Consider the following 24921-nt stretch of genomic DNA (forward strand, 5'->3'; position numbering starts at 1 on the left):
GAAGGTCATTCCTATTTAAAGTGGTGCACAATTGGCCATGCTCATTAGGAAGGGAGGGGGCCTGGGAAGCATCTTTCCCATCAGCAGTAAGGCAAAAAAGCAAACTGGAGGAGGAAGTGGAAATAGGGTAGAACATGTTTAAGGATTACATCTGGCATGCAGAGCGTGCAATTTCACAACTCGCGTCACACCGACTGGCAGTAAACCAGAAGCTATTAATCCCAGAGGAAACAACCTCCTGCAAGCATTCCGTGAGAACACAGCAGGCAGCAGCAACAAGAGCACAGATCTCTGCAGGCGCAATCACGTTCAGAGGAATTAATTGTAACTTTGTTCACCGGGAAGTGTCTTTCTACCCTCCAGCAAGAAAGCCCTCGTTGTCATGACATGCCTGCAGAGCATGCCGGGAGATGTAGTCTTTCGCCACCGACCCGCCACTCGGCCACGTTGGTCTGTGCAGCGTGCCGGGGTACGCAGTCTCCCCGCCGTGACCCCCACGCACGCGCTGACCGCGGCTGTCACCCGCCCTCCGGGAATCAGCTTAGCCGCTTCGCGCCGTGGGGCGCGCGCCCGCCCTCATCGCTGCCCCCTGGCGAGCAAAGGCTCGGGAGCCGCGCATGCGCGGTGGGGTGCCGCCGTGGTCTGCGCTGCCGTCCGCCGGTAGCGGCAACGCCATGCCCCGGTGCCTGCGGGGTGGGGCCGCCGCGCTCGCCGCTGCTTCTCGGTAAGGAAGCGCCGCTGCCGCCCCAGGCGCGCGGTGTCGGCGGGCGCTCGGCGCGCAAAGCGCGGAACTGCAGCGCCGGTGCCGCCCCTGGGCACGCGCCTCCCGCCGTCCGCTGGCTGCTGCTGCCGCCTGGCGGCCAAAGTGCGGTACTGCAGCCCGGCGTTCGCTCTCCGGATCTGGCCCCTCCGGCGCGCCGTCGGCGGGCGGCGCTTGCGCGGTCCCCAGGAGCAGCGTGGCGGCGCGCAGGGCGCGGGTCTCGGCGGCAGCGGGCGAGCGCTGGGACCGCGGGTGAGGTGAGCGATCCCCCCCCGGCGGGGGCGGGGGGTGCCTCCTGCTCGGTGGCCGCCCGGGGCTGGCGGGACGAGAAGCTGCGAAGCGGCCGCCGCGGCAGGCTCCCGGTCCGCCGGAGGCGAGCCGGGCCGGGGAGTTCCCCGAGAGCCGCCGGTAGAAGGGAAGAGGGGACGGAGGCGCGCACCCCCCAGGCGCGGCCAGCGGGCGCCTCCCCGAGTCGCCAGAGCTCCCCCGGCCCCGCTCGGCCCGTGCGGCTGCCCCCAGCTCCAGCCCCTCCCCTGGAGCCTGTGCTGTGGCCGCAGGCAGCCCCCGAGCCCTGTCGTGAGGGCAGCAAGCCGGCCCTGCGGTGTTCTCGAGTCTCCCTCAACGTGGGTGCCGCTAGCAGCGGCGCGGGGAACGAGCGGCGTCTGCGGAAGCCCCTGCGGAAGGAGGGGGCTCCGGCCAGGGTCGAGCTGCGGTAATAACGGTCACTGCTGCCTCTTTCCCTCTCCTAGAGGTCACGCTCTGGGTGCGGTTGTCCGTTCGTCCCCCGGGGATGCCGTTGAAAGCAGCAGCCTCAGGCTTGCGTGGCCTGTCTCTGCCTGGCCTCCCTCTCCTCGCGGCGCGGGAGCGCAGAGGGACAGGCGGAGCGCTTACTGGCTGTGGGCAGGAGCTGCTGAAGCTGGAGAGGCCACAGAAAGGTAAAGAAGAAGAAACGGAAGGCTGTCTGGCCGGCAGCTGCCTCCTGCTGCAGGCAAGAGAGAGCCTGCCTCTCCGGGTGTGGGAGGATCCCTCCTCGTAGTCCACAGCAGGTCAGACCGCCAGGGTCCGTATGCATGACCGGCAGCGGGGTACGGCCACGTAGCGAGCGAGCGAGGCTATGTGTCTAGGAGGCCTCATCTCGTAAGATTTGTGAGACACTCACGTGTTCCGTTATGTGGAGGACAGCTAAGCGACTGGAGTCACAGAAAAGGAGGGGAGGAGAGGAGGAGAAAGAAGCGTCTGAGCTGGCGAGGTCTCCTGGCAGCTCCAAGAGCGAGAGCTGTGGTGAGTCCTGGGCCCTTGGGGCCCTGTCGCTCCTCTTGTGCGTCCCGGTCCCTCCCTCCCCCTCTCCTGGCCCCCTCACTTTCCCATGCTGCTGTGACGTTTGGGGTTTTTTTGTGTTTGTTTTTTTTTGCTTCCCTGTACCTCTCCTCTTCTGGCTATTCTCTTGTCCTGCTCCCTCTTCCTCTCCCCCTTTCTCTCTCTCGTTCGACTGCCCCCCTTCCTTTTTCTCTCTGCGTTCTTGTCCTGCTCCCTCTCCCTCTTCCCCCCGTACCGCCCCCCGTCTTTGTCCTGCAGCCAGTCCCTGTTTTTTCCTTTTCCATCTCCTTGTCCTGATCTGCATCCGCCTCTTTCTCTCTTTATCCCTTTGTCTTGCTCACTGTTGCTGTTTATTTTTGTCATTCTGGATCTCACTGTCCCCGTCCTCCTTCCTGTTCATCTCTTGCTCTCTCTGACCCTTTGTGCTGCTTCCTGCCCCTTTTTTATTCACCCTCCCTCTCTCTGCAGGGCTCCTGATACTTCTCTTTCTAAATTCTCCAACCCCCTGTGCTTCTTGCGGTCTCTGGCTCTCTCTCTGGGGCGTGCGCTCTCCTTGTCATTGTTCTTGTCTGTCGCTCTGTCTTGCTTCCTGTCCCGTCGTTTCTCGCTGTATCCCTTTGTCCCGCTCCCTGCTCATATTCCTCTCTGTCGTGAGGACCGTCTCAGTTTTTTATCTGTGTCCTGCTGCTGTCCTGATTTGTCCTTCTCTGCCATGTTCCCTGTCCCTCTTTCTGTCTCTTTTCCTCTGTCCCTGCTGCTTATTTCTCCATCTCTGTCCAGACCCCTGTCCCTTCCCCCCTGCCCCGCCCTGCAGTCCCTCTGCCTTGCTTTCTTTCACTCCCTTTTCTGTCTGTCTCTCTCTGCCCCATTCCCTCTCCCGTCCTTTCTAACTGTGTCCCCCTGTCCAGCTAGCTGTCTCTTCTTTCTTTTTTCTGTCCCTCAGTACTTTTTTCTTTTCCCGTATCTCTCTCCCACTGCCCATCGCAGTTGGTTTTTTCCCCTCCGATGCTGGCCTGCTCTTTGTCCCTTTTGTCTCTCTCTGTCCTTCCGTCGTGCTCACTGTGTCTATTTAATCCCTTCATCTCTGTCCTGCGTCCCGTCGCTATTTTTTTTTTCTTCTGTCCCTTTGTCCTGCTCCCCGTCCTTGTCTCTCTTTCCCTTGGTTCTGCCTCCTGTCCTTTTTTCCTTTCTTGCTCCATCTCTCTGTCCTGCTCCCTATCCCTCGCGCGCGCTCTCTGTTTCTGCGTCCTTCTCCTTGCCTTTCCCCATGTTCTCTGTCTTGTTCCCTCTTTGGTTTTCTTGTTCTCCGGGTGGCTGGGCCCGGCTACCCGCGGGGGTGCTTCGGCTCGGGGGTTTGGGGTTGTCGTGGTTTAACCCCAGCCAGCAACTAAGCACCACGCAGCCGCTCACTCACTCCCCCCCCACCCAGTGGGATGGGGGAGAAAATCGGGAAAAAGAAGCAAAACCCACGGGTTGAGATAAGAACAGTTTAATAGAACAGAAAAGAAGAAACGGATAATGATAATGATAACACTAATAAAATGACAACAGCAATAATGAAAGGATTGGAATGTACAAATGATGCGCAGTGCAATTGCTCACCACCCGCCGACCGGCACCCAGCTAGTCCCCCGAGCGGCGATTCCCCGCCCCCACTTCCCAGTTCCTATACTAGATGGGACGTCATATGGTATGGAATACCCTGTTGGCCAGTTTGGGTCAGCTGCCCTGGCTGTGTCCTGTGCCAACTTCTTGTGCCCCTCCAGCTTTCTCGCTGGCTGGGCATGAGAAGCTGAAAAATCCTTGACATTAGTCTAAACACTACTAGCAGCAACTGAAAACATCAGTGTTATCAACATTCTTCTCATACTGAACTCAAAACATAGCACCGTACCAGCTACTAGGAAGACAGTTAACTCTATCCCAGCTGAAACTAGGACAGTATCCACCCCTTATTCTATACCATTGACGTCATGCTCAGTTCCCATACCTTTAGTTACATCCTGGTCAATCATCAACACCTTATCTATCACTTTGAGACATATGAACAATGATATATATATATATATATATATACATACACAGAGATATCATTCCTTTAGTTTATGGGTTATGTTCATTAAATGTTCATTGAGTTCATTTAGTTCCTGACTCTGGGCTCCATCCGTCATACCAGTCTTTCTGGGCAGGAGGGATGGTGCAAAGTCCTCTCAGTCGGTAGAGCAGAGTTGGGCTTCAGTGCAGTATGACGAGCAGTTGACATTGGACGCAGCAGGAGGATGGTGTGCACCGTTGGATTGTTGCATGCTGGAGTCAGTTCTGATTCCATCACTACTGCGCTTCGCTCAGTTTTATCACAGTTTTTCTTGCTTGATCTAAGTGATTCTTACTATAGTACTATGGATATAGCATATAACAATTATAGTAATGATAACATACAGTAGCAGGGTTATATAGCAACTAGTATCATACAGTTTAATTCTGGCTATTCTCACCTAAAATTAAATCCCCTTGAGGCACACATCGGACTTCCCCATCTTTTCGCATCACCCACCAAGTGCACCCAGGCCCTTGAGCAAAAGCAATCCCACGAATGGGTTTACCTTTGTCTGAGGCAGGAGTAACCCAGACTGTCTTCCCTAACATATTTTTTGTGTGCACTACAGGGACTTTATCCCCTTCTACAGTACGTAAAAATTCTGACTGGGCAGGGCCACCCCGATTGGCAGATCCTCTGGTGTTGACTAACCAGGTGGCTTTTGCTAAATGTGTATCCCAATGTTTGAAAGTTCCACTCCCCATTGCTCTCAATGTAGTCTTTAACAGTCCATTGTATCGCTCAATTTTCCCAGAGGCTGGTGCATGATAGGGGATGTGATACACCCACTCAATGCCATGCTCTTTGGCCCAGGTGTCTATGAGGTTGTTTCGGAAATGAGTCCCGTTGTCTGACTCAATTCTCTCTGGGGTGCCATGTCGCCACAAGACCTGCTTTTCAAGGCCCAGGATAGTGTTCCGGGCAGTGGCATGGGGTACAGAATATGTTTCCAGCCATCCGGTGGTTGTTTCCACCATTGTGAGCACATAGCGCTTGCCTTGGCGAGTTTGTGGGAGTGTGATATAGTCAATCTGCCAGGCTTCCCCAAATTTATATTTCAGCCATCGTCCTCCATACCACAGGGGTTTTAACCGTTTGGCTTGCTTAATTGCAGCACATGTTTCACATTCATGGATAACCTGTGCAATAGTGTCCATGCTCAAGTCCACCCCTCGGTCACGAGCCCATCTATATGTTGCATCTCTTCCCTGATGGCCTGAAGCATCATGGGCCCATCGAGCCATAAATAGCTCACCCTTATGTTGCCAGTCCAGGTCCACCTGAGCCACTTCAATCTTGGCAGCCTGATCCACCTGTTGGTTATTTTGATGTTCTTCAGTGGCCCGACTCTTGGGTACGTGAGCATCTACGTGACGTACTTTTACAACCAGATTCTCTAGCCGGGATGCGATATCTTGCCACAGTGCGGCAGCCCAAATGGGTTTACCTCTGCGCTGCCAGTTGCTCTGCTTCCACTGCTGTAACCACCCCCACAGGGCATTTGCCACCATCCATGAGTCAGTATAGAGATAGAGCACTGGCCACTTTTCTCTTTCAGCAATGTCTAACGCTAGCTGGATGGCTTTCACCTCTGCAAACTGACTCGATTCACCTTCTCCTTCAGCAGTTTCTGCGACTTGTCGTGTAGGACTCCATACAGCAGCCTTCCACCTCCGATGCTTTCCCACAATGCGACAGGACCCATCAGTGAACAGAGCATATTGCCTCTCATTTTCTGGCAGTTTATTATACAGCGGGGCTTCTTCAGCACGCGTTACCTCCTCCTCTGGCGACATTCCAAAATCTTTGCCTTCTGGCCAGTCCGTGATCACTTCTAAAATTCCTGGGCGACTGGGGTTTCCTATGCGAGCCCGTTGTGTGATCAGTGCAATCCACTTACTCCACGTGGCATCAGTCGCGTGATGTGTAGAGGAGACCCTCCCTTTGAACATCCAGCCCAGCACTGGCAGTCGGGGTGCTAAGAGGAGCTGTGTTTCAGTACCAACCACTTCTGAGGCAGCTCGAACTCCTTCATATGCTGCCAATATCTCTTTTTCAGTTGGAGTATAGCGAGCCTCGGATCCTCTGTATCCTCGACTCCAAAACCCCAGGGGTCGACCTCGGGTCTCCCCGGGTGCTTTCTGCCAGAGGCTCCAGGTAGGGCCATTCTCCCCGGCTGCAGTATAAAGCACATTTTTAACATCTTGTCCTGCCCGGACTGGTCCAAGGGCTACTGCATGAACAATCTCCCGTTTAATTTGTTCAAAGGCTTGCTGTTGCTCAGGGCCCCATTTAAAATCATTCTTCTTCCGGGTCACTTGATAGAGAGGGCTTACAATCAGACTGTAATTTGGAATATGCATTCTCCAAAAACCCACAACACCTAAGAAAGCCTGTGTTTCCTTTTTATTAGTCGGTGGAGACATAGCTGCTATTTTGTTGATCACATCCATTGGGATCTGACGACGTCCATCTTGCCATTTTATTCCTAAAAACTGGATCTCCTGTGCAGGTCCCTTGACCTTACTTTCTTTTATGGCAAAACCGGCTTTCAGAAGGATTTGGATTATCTTCTTCCCTTTCTCAAAGACTTCTTCTGCCGTGTTGCCCCATACAATGATGTCATCAATGTATTGCAGGTGTTCCGGAGCTTCACCTTTTTCCAGTGCAGTCTGGATTAGTCCGTGGCAAATGGTGGGGCTGTGTTTCCACCCCTGGGGCAATCGATTCCAAGTGTACTGGACACCCCTCCAAGTAAAGGCAAACTGTGGACGACACTCTGCTGCCAGAGGGATTGAGAAAAACGCATTAGCAATGTCAATTGTAGCATACCACTTGGCTGCCTTTGACTCTAGTTCGTATTGAAGTTCTAGCATATCTGGAACGGCAGCACTCAGCGGTGGCGTAACTTCATTCAGGCCACGATAGTCAACTGTTAGTCTCCACTCCCCATTAGACTTTCGCACTGGCCATATGGGACTATTAAAGGGTGAGCGAGTTTTGCTGATCACTCCTTGGCTCTCCAGTTGGCGAATCAACTTGTGGATGGGAATCAGAGAGTCTCGGTTGGTGCGATATTGCCGCCGGTGCACCGTCGTGGTAGCAATTGGCACTTGTTGTTCTTCAACCCTCAGCAACCCCACAATCGAAGGGTCTTGAGAGAGACCAGGCAGGGTAGACAGCTGTTCAGTGCCCTCCGTCTCCAAGGCAGCTATACCAAAAGCCCATCGATACCCCTTCGGATCCTTAAAATACCCTCTCCTGAGATAGTCTATGCCAAGGATACACGGAGCCTCCGGACCAGTCACAATGGGGTGTTTCTGCCATTCATTCCCAGTTAGGCTTACTTCAGCTTCCAATACAGTTAACTCTTGGGATCCCCCTGTCACACCAGAAATACAGATGGGTTCTGCCCCTTTATAACTTGATGGCATTAGAGTGCACTGTGCGCCGGTGTCTACTAGAGCCTTATACTCCTGTGGGTCTAACGTGCCAGGCCATCGAATCCACACAGTCCAATAGACCCGGTTATCCCTTTCCTCCACCTGGCTGGAGGCAGGGCCCCTCTAATTCTGGCCAGAGTATCCGGTATTCACTTCTCGTAAAATTGGCTCAGAAGTCCCTTCAAGAGGATCAGAAATAAGATCAGCCCTTCTGCTCTGTTTGGAAACTGGAGCGGCATTTTTCCTAGTAGAATCCCCTTTTGTGGTGGTTTTTCCTCGCAGCTCACGTACCCGTGCATTTAGGACCGAGGTAGGTTTTCCATCCCATTTCCTCATGTCCTCTCCATGATCACATAGGTAAAACCACAGGGCACCTCGCGGTGTGTACCTTCTATATTCTCTCTCTTGGGCAGAGGAGCGCTCACTCCTAATAGCTGAGACATTGGTCCTTACAGGTGGGCAATAGGACATATCCTCTTTGAATTGTTGGAAATCCTCGGACAGCTTCTCCACAGCCGAAATGCAGGCTTGTAGGGAGGAGGAGAGATTTTCTTCGTATTGACGGAGTTGGCGAGCCACTTCATCCACTGTCGGTGCCTCTTCGTCTTTCCAGGTCATTATTGCCAGTGAGTTGGCATAGGACGATGGTGCGCTCCGTACAAATTTCCGCCACATGGGTCGTGTGCATTGGACTTCGTCTGGATCTTTGGGTAATTGTGGGTTGTCCGGGTCATGATGAATCGTCTCTAGCACAGCTAATTCCCTCAGATATTGGATACCTTTTTCCATGGTGGTCCACTTGCTTGATTGACATATAACATCTTCCTTAAAGGGGTACCTTTCCTTCACACTTGACAAGAGTCGCCTCCAGAGGCTGATGGCTTGTGTTCCTCTTCCAATTGCCTTGTCAATGCCACCTTCCCTGGCAAGCGATCCCAGCTGCTTGGCTTCCCTACCTTCTAATTCCAAGCTATTAGCCCCATTGTCCCAGCATCGGAGAAGCCAGGTGATAATATGCTCACCTATACGGCGGCCAAAATCTTTTCGCATATCTCGCAGCTCACTCAAGGATAGGGACCGGGTTATTACCTCTGGTTCTGCCTCTTCCTCCTGTTCCCGTGATGGCCCTGGTTCACCTTCATCCTTTGCTAAGCGAGCTGATTTTTTATATTTCTTTTTCTGTACGGGGGCAACTGATACTGGTGCAGGTTGATCCGCTGGTTCAGTTGCAGTATCACTCGCCGGGTTTTGGATATCCGCAGCGTCTGTCGCCAAGGTTTGGGTAGCAGCATCTGTCGCCAAGGTTTGGGTAGCAGCAGTGCTCGTCGCTGGGGCTGGAGGGACCGCAGTGCCTGTTGCCAAGGTTTGGGTAGCTGCTGTGCTCGTTGCTGCGGCTGGAGGGGCTGCAGTGCCTGTTGCTGAGGTTTGGGTAGCCACAGTTCTCATTGCCAGGGCTGGAGGGGTCACGGTACCTGTCACCAAGGTCTGGGTGGCCGCAATGCTCGTCGCCGGGGCTGGAGGGGCCGCAGCGCCCATTGCCGGGGTTTGGGTGACCGCAGTGCTCATTGCTTTGTTGTTAGGTCCAGAGACCTTCTCTTCCCCTTGGGGGTGCTGAGTTGTGTCGAACAGGGCTCGATAGGCATGGGCCAGGCCCCAGCACGTTGCAGTGATTTGTATCTCTCTGGAGCTGCCGGGGTGACAGCATACCTTTTCCAAATATTTTACTAGTTCTTCTGGATTCTGCATTTGTTCAGGGGTGAATTTCCAAAACACTGGAGGTGCCCACTTTTCTAGGTACTTGCCCATACTACCCCACACACCCTGCCACTCATAATTATCCAGCCTCGGGGCAGACCTCTGGGTGATCTTCTTAAATAGTTGTTTAACCTTAAACAAGAGCTGAACCACATTCAGAAGCATGCTAATTCCCAGCAGTAGGGCTAGGACCGTGCTGGTATCAACATCCCAAGAGTATTCAAATTTTTCAAAATTCCCAAACATCATTGTAACTGGACTGAAGGAGAAAGGAGAGGGGAAGAAAGGTATCCCACTCATAGACTGGTTTTCCAAGGAGGAAAGGTAAATGGTATAATTATTAATAGTTTCCCACAGATGGCTCCCGCAGTATAAAGGTGACAATGCTGAGTGCAAATACCGGATTAATTCCACAACTGATGACTTTATCATACCATAAACCAGTGTTATACAATACATCAAAGCAAAAACCTTAATCCACCTCCCACGGATGATAAGCAGGAGAAGAGGGACTACATACAGCAAGCGAGGTGATACATAACAGAACTTTAAAAACCAGAGCAACAACTCTAAGAACACATAAATCAACATAATGACCAGCGACTATAAGACCAATATAATGAATGCTTATAACAAATTTGTTTTAACGAGCTCTGGTCAGGTTTGTCATTATCTCAACCCTTCGAGCCCCACGTTGGGCGCCAAAATGGACTGTCGTGGTTTAACCCCAGCCAGCAACTAAGCACCACGCAGCCGCTCACTCACTCCCCCCCCACCCAGTGGGATGGGGGAGAAAATCGGGAAAAAGAAGCAAAACCCACGGGTTGAGATAAGAACAGTTTAATAGAACAGAAAAGAAGAAACGGATAATGATAATGATAACACTAATAAAATGACAACAGCAATAATGAAAGGATTGGAATGTACAAATGATGCGCAGTGCAATTGCTCACCACCCGCCGACCGGCACCCAGCTAGTCCCCCGAGCGGCGATTCCCCGCCCCCACTTCCCAGTTCCTATACTAGATGGGACGTCATATGGTATGGAATACCCTGTTGGCCAGTTTGGGTCAGCTGCCCTGGCTGTGTCCTGTGCCAACTTCTTGTGCCCCTCCAGCTTTCTCGCTGGCTGGGCATGAGAAGCTGAAAAATCCTTGACATTAGTCTAAACACTACTAGCAGCAACTGAAAACATCAGTGTTATCAACATTCTTCTCATACTGAACTCAAAACATAGCACCGTACCAGCTACTAGGAAGACAGTTAACTCTATCCCAGCTGAAACTAGGACAGGGGTGGGGGCCTGGCCGTGCCGGCGATGGCGGGGAAATAAAGCCTGAAAGGGCAATCGCGAAGCGACGCCCTGCCTGTGCTGGGGCTGCCCCGCAGAGGCGTGGGGCCGGGCCCTCCGCAGGTCGCGGGCACTCCCCAAAACTGCGCGTGGGGCCCCGGGGGTGCGGGGCTGTGGGGTGGCTACGCTCGGCGTCGCCCGTGGGCGCTGCAGGGTCAGAAATGGAGAACAAGTTTTCTGTTCCTGGGGCTTGACAACAGGCTCGCATGGCTGATTTTGGGGCTCGGGAACAGACCAAGCTGCGCGGCTTTGGGCCCAGAAACAGAGGTCCGGCCCTGCGTTTTTGGGCTTGAGAACAGGCTCGGCAGCCGGGGTTTTTGGCTCCCAAAGGGGCCCCGAGTCCGCTGGTGTGGGGGCCAAAAGCGGAAGCCGGCGTGGCTGGTTTGGCAGGCGGGTGGGAGGGTGTTGGGGGCTGCGGGGGGAAGCAGGGGGTGGGCAGGGTGCGTGGACCCTCCCCGGAGATGGGGGTCTGGTGGTGTCGGACGCTGAAGTTCGGGAGGCCGGCCCGCAGCAGGCCGAACTCAACACCTGTGATGGTCTGTGGGGGGAAAGGCGCTTTTCAGACCCCACGTGCCTCTTTGAGTCCAGCTCTTCTTTCTGCGCTGCTCGGAATAGTTTTTAAGTAATTAATCGCACAAACTAACGAATATTTATACGGCGTGTAACTCTGACGTTTAATCCTAATGCTCCAGTTTTGACAGCAGTTGATACGCAACCTTATGGAAAGCCCAGGCCGTTGCACATAGCTGGAGCTTGTAAGGAGAAGCAGCTGAAATCAGCTGGAGCTTCAGTGCAGAGCTGGGGCTTCAGCGAGCCAGAACTGTAGCAAGCGGGAGCTGGAACGAGGCGGGGTGTCCGCTGTCTGGAGCGTGCATTAGCCAGAGGCAAAAGTACCTGCGGCTGTAACAAGGAGGAGCCGCGATTAGCTGGAGCGTCTTTTCGCTGGAGCGTCCGTCGGCCGGACTGCGCTCCCGAAGAGTGGCCGGGCGCAGGCAGGGCTGTCCGCAGCAAGCAGCTCTGAGCAGCAGGGAGGTGAGTTGTCCTTCTGCCAGCGGGGAGCCCGGCCTCTTCCCTCAGGGATGCGATCCACACCACGCTCCTCTCTCTGTGTGGAGGGTCTCGCCCGGTCCATTCCCGCAGGCAGAAGCGAGGTGGGGGTCCCCCGGCTCTCCTGGGGCAGCCCCTGCTGCGAGGGGGCGCGAGCGAGGTGTCATTGTCCCCTCGGTACCGGGCAAAGGGGAGAGAAACTGGCCAGTGGGAGCTCCTGGGGTGCGGAAAGCCCTTCCGGCAGAATCCTCCCCTGTCTTTTCACCGTTGGCTGGGTGTGACAAACAGGTTCATTTCTTTGTCTCCTCTTTTCCCAATGTCACCTTCTGCGTCACACGAAGAAAATCCCGCGTGGTTAATTCCACTTGCTGCTCAGGTAATCGCACGTATCGGGCTGGGGGAGCGGAGAGAAACACTTGCGAGTTCGAGGGCACTACAGATGCTCCACGTTAAACCCACAGAAAAGGCAAATTTGCTGCTAGTGCAGAAAAGCTGATGGAAAAATTGCTGTGAACAGATCGTGCCCTGTTCCTGAACTGGTCCCTTGATACATTTTTGTTTCAGGTGAAAGAATGAAATTTCATGTCTGGTAAATTCAGAGCTGCCTGTTAGCTTCTTTAGGGTCGAGTGTTCTCTCTGTTCATACTGATTTTATGGGCAAGTTGGAAATAGCCTTTTATTTTTTTATGTGTAACTGAATTTTTAGGAATATGTGGTGTCCCTGTAGTTCATTTTTGAGCACCTAGATGCCAGTAGAAATGTAATGAGTGAAACATGATGGAAACTGGTACTTAAACTTGATTTTTATTTGATTTTTTTTTTTTCTTCTTCCACATTAAGAGTGTCGATGGCATGTTGTCCCGTGGCACAATCCCCATTCCGTTCAGCAGAGTCTTCAGTCTAGGACTTTTAAGTAAAAAAGTTTGTCCTTCCAAAAAAGGACTAGTCATTCATCGGACCGAGGCATAGACTTGGAGAGTCGCTTAAGTACGTGATCGCAATTTAAGCCAACTTTCAGTTAATGTTGCTGCTGTTGGTCTTTGCTTTCATTGATTTCTCCACCACTCCCTCATGGTTGGGAGCTCTGAATCGTAATTCTTTTCAGTCTCTTAACACATTTCCCCACGCCCCCCCCCCATCCCCCAAAAAGGAGAGGCAATGTCTAAAAGTTAATTAGCTTCCTCACAAATGCGTGAGTAAATAAAATTTGAGTTATGATGATTAAAACCTTAAAAATGACACCAGTCTGGTGAGACAATAGCAGATCTGGACTACTTCTGAACAGGCATTCATCACACGCAAAAGTCGTCAGGGTACGGATCACCTGCGCTTCATGCTCTGACGAGACAAAATGCTGAGGCAGGGATGAGCTCTGAAAGAAAAAAAAAAAAAAAAAAAAGGATACAGGGTCACGGTTTTGTTTTGTTGTTTGTTTTTAAAGAGTGCATTATTGACTGGTGCCAGCCTGCAGAGCTCTTCTGCTGCCTGACCTCTCCTCTTTCATGGCTGTAATTGTCGTTTGGATAATTGTAGAAGAGCAATTAAGTTACTTGCCTCTGTGAATGTGCTGGTAATACCAGGAAGGCAAATGCTTGAACTAGTAATGAATAACTTGGCTACAAGTAGAATTTCTGAAGGAAGAACAGCAGCAGCAACAGGAAGCAAATAGCAAGTGACCAGAAATTTGCGTGTGTCAAACGCATCAAAGCTTTATTGCCAAATGTTGTTTGGCAATATGTTCCAAATGGCTTTTTTTTGGTAAACGTAAATTTTTAGGAAGTTCAGGGTTGTGTGTGGCAAAACGTGTCCCTCTGCATACGCATCCTGCTACGTAAATAGCATGGGTTAATGGCAAGTCCAGCGGCAGGGCTGTTGTTCCCTACTCTCGACGTTGCCGTAGTAGTGTTGCGGTATTGAGACCTTAACGGACGGGCTGAGGAATGGAAGGAGAATGCCTGTTTTCTGTAAGGGCTCAGAATGCCAACCCTTTTCTCTGCCTGCCGCTCCCCTGAGCGTGAGATGAAGCTGTTTAATTTTTCTCCCTTGTTCCTGCTCTAAATATTTCTGGAGCTGTTGCTGCTGTGGGTTTGCAATTTGTGTTACTGCATTTTTGTAGCGTTCTAGCGATGGGTCGTTTCTACTGTGGCGAAGCATCGAGATATGGTTTTTGGTTTAAAGCATCAGAAACTACATTCACCGAAACCGGTAACTCGCGGCGGAGGTGAAACCGATCTGGCGCGTGCGGCTGTGCTCGCAGGGATGCTCGGTGGCTCCTTATCAAAACGGCAAGGGGGGTGTGTGTGTGTGTGTGGACATCTGTAGGGTTGCGCTCTGGGTCCGAGAGCGTTAGCGTATTTTTGCTGTTGGAAGATGGAATGGAGCGTGTGCCTGTTCAATGTCAGGGCAGTCAAAAGCTAGGAGGGACCCTGAGCGGGTTTGGTGGCACAACTGCGGTTTTAAAAGATCTTGACCGTTTGAAGCAACGGCCTGGAAAAAATCATCCCTTTTTTGCAACGAGGCAGTTCACAAGGACAGATGTGTTGCTGTGCTCTTTAGCAAAAATACTCATCTTGGGACGTATAGGGTGATGAAGTCTTGGCTATACTAAGGCTTGAGAAAATGTATGTAGGTCTCTCTGTCTGTCACCTGCGTGTATCTAGGAAAGTGAGTTCTAGTGAAACTAAAGTTACCAATGAATCAAAAAAAAAAAAAAAAAAAAAGGCACGGTGCGGAGACTCAATTAAGCGCTCAAACTCTCTGTGCAAGATTCCCTTTATTTCACAAAAGAATCCAACTTATATATGTTTCGACAAAGATCCAGAAAGTACTAACGGCACACAGCCAATACTACTAGCACAGGAGGGCATATCTGGCCCAGCTGGGATGTTTGCCAGTCCTCAGAACAGTTAAAGATAAAAACATTCCATAGACATACTCGTGACTGTCTTCAGCCACATCTTCCCAGGCCTACACAAGGCCATCCTCCAACCTGACCTTGTGAAACTAGTTCTTCAAAGGCTTGGCAAACATGCAGCACAACAAATTGTAACGGTCACTCTTGAAAACAAATGCCAGGTGTTCCGAGCTGCTCCCACATTTCCCCCTTTTTTGTTTAGGAACATCAGATTCATGAGGAAGGCAGCGAGGACTCTAGCTTCGAACTGACGCAATCCTCGTACTGCTCCTCAGGTGATTCTGATTGCTGCAAACACACAAATGATTAATAACCCTCCAATAGCAATATAAATTCAGATACACAAATTTAAACCTTCAAACCATATTTTTGTATTTAAGCATTTAACACTATTAGACAATTCTTTGAAAAACACCTTATTCTGCTAATTTTGTATATTTCCCATTTGATCTTGTAATATCTGTGCAAGGTCTTAGGTCTCTCCTGCAATATTAGTAGCAAATGCACCTTGCAAATGTGCCTTCACCTAATTCCAATCACATACACTTTCATTCCCTTGTAAAGGAGTTACACAGAGCCCTTGTTTTTGAAATTCCCAATTGCAATGTAATTTCATTCTATTTTATAATGCATTTTGTCTATGTGATGAGTTGATCCTGGCTGGACACCAGTCACCTACCATAGCTATTCTATTACTCTCTCCTCCACAGCTGGACAGGGGAACGGGAAATGAGGTTTTGCGGTTAGTTCATTACACATTATCTCTGTCGCTTCATCCTCCTCAGTGGCAGCACTCATCACACTCTTCCCCTGTTCCAGCGTGGGATCTCTCCCACGGAAGACAGTCCTCCACGAAGATCTTCAGCATGGGTCCCTTCCACGGCGTGCAGTCCTTCAGGAGCACACTGCTCCAGCGTGGTTCCCCCACGGGGTCATAGGTCCTGCCAGAAAACCCGCTCTGTGGGCTCCTCTCTCCACAGATCTGCAGGTCCTGCCAGGAGCCTGCTCCAACACGGGCTTCCCACGGGGTCACAGCCTCCTTCAGGCACCCACCTGCTCCGGCGTGGGGTCCTCCCCGGGCTGCAGGGGGATATCTGCTCCACCGTGGAGCTCCATAGACCTCAGGGGAACGACCCGTCTCACCATGGTCTTCACCACGGGCTGCAGGGGAATCTCTGCTCCAGCGCCTGGAGCATTTCATCTCCCTCCTTCTTCACTGACCTTGGTGTCTGCAGGGTTATTTCTCTTACATGTTCTCACTCTTCAGCTGCCATTTCTGTGTGTTCCGCAACCGCATCTCTCTTCCCCCTCTCCAGCCGTTTGTTTTCATTATTTTTTTTTTCTGTCTCTTCCTCTCTCTCTCTCTTTTTTTTTTTTTTTTTCTTTTTTTTTTTTTTTTTTTTTTTTTTTTTTTCCCCCCTCTGTGCAGAGGTGCTACCACTATCACTGACTGGCTCGGCTTTGGCCGGCAGTAGGTCTGTCTTAGAGCCAGCCAGCACTGGCTCTATCAGACACAGGGGAAAACCTCCAGCAGCCCCCACAGAAGCCACCCCTGTAACCCCCTGCTACCAAAACCTTGCCACACAAACCCAATACAGCCCAAGCCAAATTACCACTGCTTCCAAAGCATCCAGTCATTCTAGTATTGTTGATCAATTTGTACCTGGGTATTTATTTCAGCCGTAACATTTTTTAATACATTAGCTACTGTGTGAGCAGTCTGAACGGATTTCACAAGTGCCGTGGTAGCAACGGCGGCAGTAGCTGCAATAATGATAGCTGATATTATAAAGGCAATGAGCCATCCTATAAATTGTTTTGGGTGACTAATTGTCCACTTTAAAAGCCTTGATAATTGACTTAATCCTTATTCCCTTTCCCACGATTTTGTCATATTTACAGGGATCCACAATTCAGCACGACATCATATTGGCATGATTACTGTAAGACTTAGTTCAGATATATTCTTATGAGTAAAACAGCTAAAATACCAAGGTTAATTCAGATTAGTTTCAAAAGCATGGTTACATAAAGCGACATCTAGAAATTCAGTTCCTACAAAAACATAAGGATGTGAAGTACATATCATCACCAAATCTTTGTGATTCTATACATTCTTGTGCCGTCTTACGCCACGAGCTCAGCCCGGCAATCGGTATGTGCCAGCTTTACGTTTTTTGTGTCCCCACGGAGGCAACGGTGGCCTCGCCGTACACCAGCCCGATGCTCTTCGGAAAAATCCCGCTATTTATACATTTACAGAGGAACGGATTTCAGCACACATGGCCAGCGGGTGCCAAAATTCGCCTCAATTGTAACATAGGGAGCCTATGATGCGTGTGCTCGCTGGCCAGGCGCAGTGCACGAGCCATAGCCACCCTGTCTGTTGGTTCATGGGCTTTGTACATGCGGCATATTGTCATCATCCAGCAGTCTGCATTTTCCTCGGCTATCTACCTCTCCCCCAGTGTTCATCCACGGACCAAAATCCCATTTTTTAACCCATCCGCAAAGAAGAAAGATCAGAATTCTTACAATACTGTTGCTGGCCACTATTGCCAGGTATGCTAAAAAAGGTATTCTTTGGAGTAGGATACATGTTGCATCATCTCGCTAGCTTGTTGTTGCATTCTCTTCAAATGTCCCTATGTGATAGCTTTTTCATTCTCGATGTGCTGCTTCCTCCTCATTTGTCTCTTCTCCTTCAAATTCAGAGTCTTCATCTGCAGGATAGGGTTGTCCGGGTGGTTTCGCCAGCTCATGATATGGCTTCACGTGTTTAGCTGGAATCCACTTGGTTCCTGTGGGAAGAAGAACACAAGCATACCCTCACCCCCAAGTGATTAGTTCCACAGGTCCATTCCAACCAGGTCCACTAAAAGGATCTTTATACAGTACTTTAGGTCTCTGTGAAATAGAATCAGGAATTTTAAAATGTCGATCTATCGCTGTGCTGGCCATTAAGTCTGGTGAGCGATTTAAAAAATTCAGAGTAAACATAGTATTATCTAGCTGTTCTTGTGGTGGCATATTCCCCCTTTTTTGTTTATGCAACATGGACTTTAAAGCATGATGCGCACGCTCAATTATTGCTTGTCCGGTAGGTGAATGTGAAATTCCTGTCACATGGGACACCTGCCACTGCTGCAAAAATAATTGAGTAGATTTAGCTACATATCCTGGACTGTTGTCAGTTTTAATGGTTTGAGGAACCCCCATAATTGCAAAGCATCGTGACCAATGTCGTTGTACATCACGTGCCCTTTCTCCAGAATGAGCAGTAGCACAAATATAAGAGGAAAAGGTATCAATAGAAACATGCACAAACTTCAAGGAGCCAAAGGCAGATACATGTGTAACATCACTTTGCCAAATGGCATTAGAGTGTAAACCATGTGGGTTAACTCCAATACTCACTGCATCAGAAGAAGCTCTTTGACAATCTGGACAAGAACGAATTATATCTTTAGCCTGTGCTTTTGTCAAATTAAACATCTTTTGCAATGCTGCAGCATTTTGGTGAAAAAAGGAACGAGAGTCCACAGCAGAGTGGAATTGCACTGTGCCAACAGTAAAAGAGTCAGCCACGGCATTGCCTTTAGTCAAAGGTCCTGGCAGCACAGTGTGCGACCTAATGTGACAAATAAACAAAGGATAAGCTCTTTTATTTAAAAGAGTTTGCAATTCCAAAAATTTGTTGAATAAGTCTTCATCATTTATCTCCTTTAAGTAAGATCCTGGTAATCGCTGTAGAACACGTACGACATATTCTGAATCAGAAATAATATTGAGTGGTTCCGATGGAAATAAAGTTAAAGCGTGTAAACCAGCCTGTAATTCCACACGCTGTGTGGAACCTTGTAACAGAACAACAGATGTGTGCCATACTCCATCATCTAGCCAAGCAACTACACCTCGTCCAGTTTTTCCAGAGCCATCCACAAAAACTGTACAAGCATTAACAATAGGAGTATCTGATACTATCATCTGTGGTTTGATGTTTAATGTGTGAAGGTTTTGCAGTAACTTACATTTAGGCAGTGAGAAAGAAATACTGTTCGTGAAGTCGGCCAATGTGATTTGCGGTTATTGTGATTGGACAAAAAGGTAATCAAAATCTTGTTTTGAAAAAGGAAGATACAAGGTATCGGGATCAAAACCAATGAGACACTGAGGACATGACCGTGCTTTTTGTACCACAGTCACAATCATTTCTAAAGGCTGTGTAACAGTTTTCTTCAAAGTGTGAGAGAGAAACACCGATTCCAAATATAAAATTTTCTGAGCGACTTTATCATGTTGCCCTATAATAGCAAAAGGTTGTTTTGGACCTTGTATAACATATACATCAACAGGTAAAGTTAAGTCCCTTCTATAGGCCTGTAATGTAGATATCTTTTGTGAAACTAAATTTAACTCTTCCTTGGCAGCTGGAGTTAAGATCCGTGGTGATGTTAAATCAGGATCACCTCTCAGAATGGTAAAGAGATTACTTAATTCCTCTGTGGTTATACCTAACATGGGTCGTACCCAGTTTATTGTTCCTAATAATTTCTGAGCATCATTCAGAGTTCGTATATCTGTGTGCACCTTTAATGATTGAGGCTGTACTGTTCTTTCCGTAAGAATCCACCCTAAATATTTCCAGGGCGGCATCATTTGAATTTTTTCTGTAGCAATTTGAAGTCCGAAGGTGTGCAAAGAATTTACAAGATGTTGCACAACACTTTCCAAATACTGTGTTGTTTCTGTTGCAATTAAAATATCGTCCATATAATGATATATTATAGCATTTGGAAATGCGTCTCGGCTCGGTTGAATAGCCACAGCAACTACTATCTGACAGATAGTAGGACTATTCATCATGACCTGAGGTAGCACTGTCCACTGATAATGCTGCATAGGCTCGGCGTTATTTACACTAGGCACTGAAAAGGCAAAATGTGCACAATCATCAGGATGTAAAGGAATCGTGAAGAAGCAGTCTTTTGTAATTCCCACTCTTTAGGGATCATTGCAGGATTTGGTGTTCCCGGCTGGGTAATCCCCATCGGTTGTAACACTGCATTTATTGCTCGTAAATCCTGCAATAATCGCCATTTTCCCGACTTTTTGGGAATAACAAAAATCGGTGTATTCCATGGACTAGTTGAAGTGACAATGTCTCCTTGCTGCAACTGCTCTTAAATTAATTTATGTGCTTGTATCAATTTGTCCCCTTTTAACGGCCACTGATTGACCCAAACAGGCGCAGAAGTTAGCCACGTAAGTTTGAGCAGGGGTTTTACATCAGTGACCCTTAGGATAAATTTGAATTGACTGTGGTTAGGGTAATGTGCCATTGTTTCAATAAATCTCTGCCCCACAAATTTACAGATGAGTCAAGTACATAAGGCTGAATCCATGCGTCATGGTTCTCAGGCCCCTTTACTGACAAAAGTTTGGCACTTTGCATGGGCTGTCGAGTGCCTCCTATACCAACAATTGTAGAAAGAGCTATTTGCAATGGCCACGAAGTTGGCCAGTCCTTTTCTGATATTATAGAAACGTCTGCTCCGGTATCTAGCAATCCCAAAAACCATCTACCCTCAATTTGCAATTTTAAAATTGGCTGTTGCTGTGTTATTTCCTGCGACCACAATACAAAAGGACTCCCGGTGCTATCAAAGCTACCGTCGCCTCGATTATTTTGCATGTTTTGAGGTACCCAACAAGGAAGCAATATTAATTGAGCTATTTTTGTGTTTGCCAGAATTGTACATGGAATTTGCGTTGAAGCTAGCATGATTTTAATTTCCCCTTGATAATCTGAATCAATAACTCCAGGGTATACAATTATTCCCTGCGTTGTAGCAGTAGATTGTCCAATTATTAATCCTAACATGCCATCAGGCAAAGGTCTGAATATTGCAGTCCCCACAATATAAATTCTCTGTTCTTTTATTAAGAGGTCGGCTGCTGTTGCCAAATCCAGCCCGGCACTCCCTGTAGTTGCGGGCTGGAGGTCATAGATGGTTTTTGTGTGATGCCTGTTTGTGTAGCAGTCCCATCGGTTAGTGGTGCCTCCACTGAATTCCAGACCCTGTTGGTTTGCGGGGCACCGGGTCTCACACCCCTCCTGTAGTTTCCCTGGAAGAGATTACCTTCTTTGTCAAATTTCAATTTGTGTTGATTCGCCCAATGATATCCTTTACTACAATGAGGGCAGAAGTGACTTACAGGTTTATCACGTTTGGATTTTTGTCGTTTAGGACAGTGCTTAGCCATATGTCCCAATTTTCCACACTCAAAACATTTCACAGTAACTTGATGAACATTAGTTGCTGTGACAGTGCAGCAGCTAACATGTTAGCTCTATGAGTTTCTGTCCCTATATTTTGACATATCTTAATATACTGCCCAATGTCAGTAGCTCTTCCTTTAACTGACTTCAGTGCAGCCTGAGAGTCCGTATTTGCATTCTCATAAGCCAATTGAAATAATAATGCTTTTGCAGCTTCCTGATTTTCTACCTGCCGTGTTATCGCAGCTTAAAGGCGATCAATAAAAGATACATACGGTTCCTGAGAGCCCTGTCGTATAGAGGCAAATGAAGTGGTACTTTGCCCAGTTTCAGGTACTCGTCGTATAGCCATGAGTGCAATATGAGTGGCTTGATCGAAAACTGGCTTTGGCAAAGCTGCTTGTGCCTGAGGTGTAATGTAAGGGCCTCTTCCTTGTAACATGTTTTGATCTATAGCTATCCCTGATGACAAGTTGTCCGTAATTTGTTCCACTGACAAATCATTATATTCTAACTGCCATACAGAATACTGAGCAGAAGTCAACACCATTTTCATAAGCAATTTCCAGTCCCAAGGAGTCATGGTATAAGTTCCTCCAATTGCTTCCACTAGTCCCATTGTAAATGAATTGTGTAACCCATTTTCACGAATCGATTTCCGTAATTCTTTTATCATTTCATAAGGTAAACTGTCATGCTGTGGTGGAGTATGGGGTTTGTATATAACAGGAAAAGTGAACATGGTATCACCTTGCTGTAGAGCTTTTTCTCGACAGTGTTGCATCAAGCTACGTGTATTTTTTCCCAAATCATTAAGTGAATTGTCACATTTAGTATCAAAGTCTGGTAAGGGTGGAGCTGAAGGCACTATAATGTTTTCTCCGCACCGCTGTAAAGCAGGAGCCACAGGATTAGACGGAGGCACAGAGTTAGAGGGATTAGTAGGAGAAGGAGATACAGGCAGTGCAGCAAAGCCAGGTTCCGTTTTAAGTTCTGCAAACCCTGGAGAGGGAGTACCAGGCGATTGGGGTGGGTGGGTGGGGCACGGCAGCGGCCGTGGCGGACACAGAGGCTGCGGGAGGCGGCGGCGGCGAAGGGGGTGCGAAAGCAGCGGGAGGCAGCGGCGGGGCGGCGGGGACCTGTATGCGGTGGTGAGGGTCGGCGAGCCCGCGGAGCCTGTGCTGCCCGCCCGCTCCCTGCCTGCCTGCCGGCGGGGTGGGTGCGTTAACGGTGTTAGTGCAGGCAGTGGTGGAGATAATGAGGGATATAAATCCGGCTCTTTTTCAGAGTCCACCCTGCCTGATACAAAAGAATTATTATCGGAATCAGAATCCTGCTCGTTAGTGGCCTGCTTACAGACTGCCTCCTCAAAAGCAGTATCAGGCTGTATTGGTATGATTTTCACTGCCGGCTCTAAATGCACCAGTGCAGCATAAATAAATCTCCATGTCATAATTAAATTTTCTGATACACCAAAGGCCAAAGTTTTTCGCTTTTGTAAATGTTCCCCAACTCACTCCCAAACCTCGCTATCAAAAGTTCCCTCTGTGGGAAACCAGTTACAACTATCCTTTACCCATATTAAAAGTGAAGCAATTTGTCCCTCTGTTATTTTACACCCAGAGGCCCGTAAAATCTGCTGCAAAACGTTTAAGTAGAGCTTATGCTCCTGGGAAACCGATTGCCCCATGCTACGGCAATCTCGCAACTCACCCGTTCCGCGGGGGTTGCCGATACCTATTTTCTCGGAGTCGTGGCCACTTCTTCAAAACTCTCCCCATTAGATGACATGGTCTCCGCAGTGAAGGGGAATCACCTCTTCTTTTCTCAGTCACGTCGTTTTCTTCTCTTAATCGTGCCGGCTTCTTCTCTCGATCACGTCGGGGTCACCATCTGCGGAGACTCAATTAAGCCCTCAAACTCTCTGTGCAAGTTTCCCTTTATTTCACAGAAGAATCCAACTTATATATGTTTCAACAAAGATCCAGAAAGTACTAACGGCACACAGCCGATACTACTAGCACAGGAGGGCATATCTGGCCCAGCTGGGATGTTTGCCAGTCCTCAGAACAGTTAAAGATAAAGACATTCCATAGACATACTCGTGACTGTCTTCAGCCACATCTTCCCAGGCCTACACAAGGCCATCCTCCAACCTGACCTTGTGAAACTAGTTCTTCAAAGGCTTGGCAAACACGCAGCACAACAAATTCTAACGGTCGCTCTTGAAAACAAATGCCAGGTGTTCCGAGCTGCTCCCACACACGGTTGTCTGAAAAATGCAAAAGCTCTAGTGGCCTGTGTCAACAACTGTACCGAAGAGGATGCAAAAATACTTTTTGCTCTGCTCAGTTGTACTGTCTTCACAAACCTTCACAAAAAAAGGCAGCTTTGGATTCCTACCCAGTTTTATGCTAAAATTTGGGGGTTTTTTTGGGTTTTTTTTTGTTTTTTTTTTTTTCCCTCCCCTCTCTCAGGTGGATGTCAGCTGCCACCATTTCACCGTGGTTGCCCTTTCTTCTGCCGTGAAAGTACAAGACAGATGGAAAGATTCCGTAGTGGTCTGCAAGTACAAGGTACGCCTACGAAGTGTGTCTGCATTTTTCCAAAGGTACTTGCAGTATGGACTTTAAAGTTAACATTAAGAATGTGCCAACTCTCCTTCCACATTTTTTCTGTGCAATATTTTAATACGAATGCTAAAACTAAGGTCTGTTCTGGAGCACGTTACGCCTACGCCAAATTTACTTCCCTCTGTCTATTTCCTCTTCCTGAAAGCATGTAATCTTCTGTTTCCGTGCGCTTACTAGTAAATGATACCGTGAAAATAATTTTGTACTAAAAGAGGGAAGAAACTGTTGGTAAGAGTTCAGCTGTTCAGAAGAAACGGGCTTTGTTTTCATGATAAAAGCTTTATGCTTTTGCAGCCAATGAGTTTTTTAAAATATCTTATAGGAGTACTCGACAACCTTACTGAGATCACTAGCACCTGTACTAAAAGCAATCAAGGTCAAAGAAGAGACGTGGACAAAACAGGACAAACTGGCGTCGCTTCCGTGTGTTTTCCAGGTTCTCCCAGGAAGCATTAGCAGCCTTGTAACTAGTGGCAGCGAGTCCTGAGGTGGTTTTGGTGAGTTACTGCTTCAATAGTGTATTTTTATTGGATGTACCTAAACATGGGCACACCCTTTTAGTGTCAAGTGAATTATTGAGGCTTATTCTTTATTTTTCATTTTGCTTTTTGAAGTTTTCCACTTCACTTTCAGCTTTATTCACCAAACAAGCAAGATGCAAAGCAGCAGCAGCAGCGCAAGGGCTGTAGCTGTTGCGGTGGGCCCGTAAGCGTAGATTCTGATTGGGTATGACCTCGTCCCGCAGCCTCCCGGGGTTCTCTCCCTGCAGCAGTGGTGTAAGGAAGGGAGGAGATGTCTTCCAACGCCGGCAAGAGTGTTTACTTGTATGCTAAGAAGGTGTTCAAAATGGTATCAATTAGCCTAAATGCTGATTTTAAGGGTTCAAATCACTCTTAACTTTTAAAGGAGGTGGTGTATTTCGAGCTGACCTGTTTACCTGGAATCCTCCTTTAGCTCAGCGACTCTTCTCGGGCACCCCCAGCCTCCGCTGGCAGGGCGGTATGAGAAGCTGGAAGGTCCTTGACTTAGTATAAACACCGCTTAGCAACAGCTAAAGCGTCGGTGTGTTGTCAACATTATTCTCATCCTAAATCTAAAATGGCCCTGTACCAGCTACTCAGAAGAAAACTAACTTTATTCCAGCCGAAACCAGAACAACCCCCAACCCCCTGATTCTGGGTCTGCAATGGAAAAAACCAAACGAATTTGGGACTCCTGGGAAAGCCAAGTCCGCCTGGATTTGTGCAGCTGGAAAGCAAAAAACCCACCCCGTTTTCATGCACAAAACCACAACCAAAAGATCACCCTTTTTATGTTGGG

At 48.8% G+C, this 24921-nt stretch overlaps 1 long non-coding RNA gene across 5 annotated transcripts; it reads left to right on the forward strand.

Moving 5' to 3' along the window:
* The first annotated feature begins 1925 nt into the window (after positions 1–1925).
* Positions 1926–24651, forward strand: LOC121233130. 5 transcript variants are annotated; one of them, XR_005931927.1, is made up of 4 exons: positions 1926–2041; positions 23446–23544; positions 24038–24098; positions 24216–24651. It is a non-coding gene; the product is annotated as an uncharacterized LOC121233130 (long non-coding RNA). The 5 variants fall into 5 exon arrangements; XR_005931926.1 differs by having other exon boundaries at positions 24235–24651; XR_005931928.1 differs by lacking the exon at positions 24038–24098 and having other exon boundaries at positions 23446–23579; positions 24235–24651.
* The last annotated feature ends 270 nt before the right edge of the window (positions 24652–24921 follow it).

Source organism: Aquila chrysaetos, unplaced genomic scaffold, assembly GCF_900496995.4.
Source record: "Aquila chrysaetos chrysaetos unplaced genomic scaffold, bAquChr1.4, whole genome shotgun sequence".
NCBI classification, from domain to species: domain Eukaryota; kingdom Metazoa; phylum Chordata; class Aves; order Accipitriformes; family Accipitridae; genus Aquila; species Aquila chrysaetos.